Consider the following 372-nt stretch of genomic DNA (forward strand, 5'->3'; position numbering starts at 1 on the left):
CTACATCTTCTAGTTCTTTTCCACAGACCAAACAAATAAATTCCGTGAGTAAAACAAACAACATAGTTATTTGACGAGGCATCTCCAATGATGTGGGTCTGCAGGAAAAAAAAAAAAAAACCCATCAGGATAGACCTCAACTCCAGACTTCTGCTTCACCACTCTTAGATAACATTTCCCCATCATGAAGTGCTCCCGTAGGTCACACGTGTGACATATGATGTACGTAGAGACATATGATGTACATAGGGACCATATAATGCCCTCGTGTATGACATGTCCTTCTAGAGCAAGACTGGATTTTCCTGCTTGGACTTCCCTGTGGCTTGCAGCTAGTTAGATGTTTGGAAGCAAAGAGGACTATAAAAGGAA

The 372-nt window shown here is 41.4% G+C and overlaps 1 non-coding gene across 1 annotated transcript; it reads right to left on the minus strand.

The window, feature by feature from the left end:
* LOC128776339 (small nucleolar RNA SNORA18) lies at window positions 1-141 on the minus strand. Its single transcript, XR_008421416.1, has one exon. It is a non-coding gene; the product is annotated as a small nucleolar RNA SNORA18 (small nucleolar RNA).
* Window positions 142-372: the final 231 nt, after the last annotated feature.

Source organism: Panthera pardus, unplaced genomic scaffold (assembly GCF_024362965.1).
Source record: "Panthera pardus isolate Hobbes unplaced genomic scaffold, ASM2436296v1 HiC_scaffold_12, whole genome shotgun sequence".
Classification (NCBI taxonomy): Eukaryota; Metazoa; Chordata; class Mammalia; order Carnivora; family Felidae; genus Panthera; species Panthera pardus.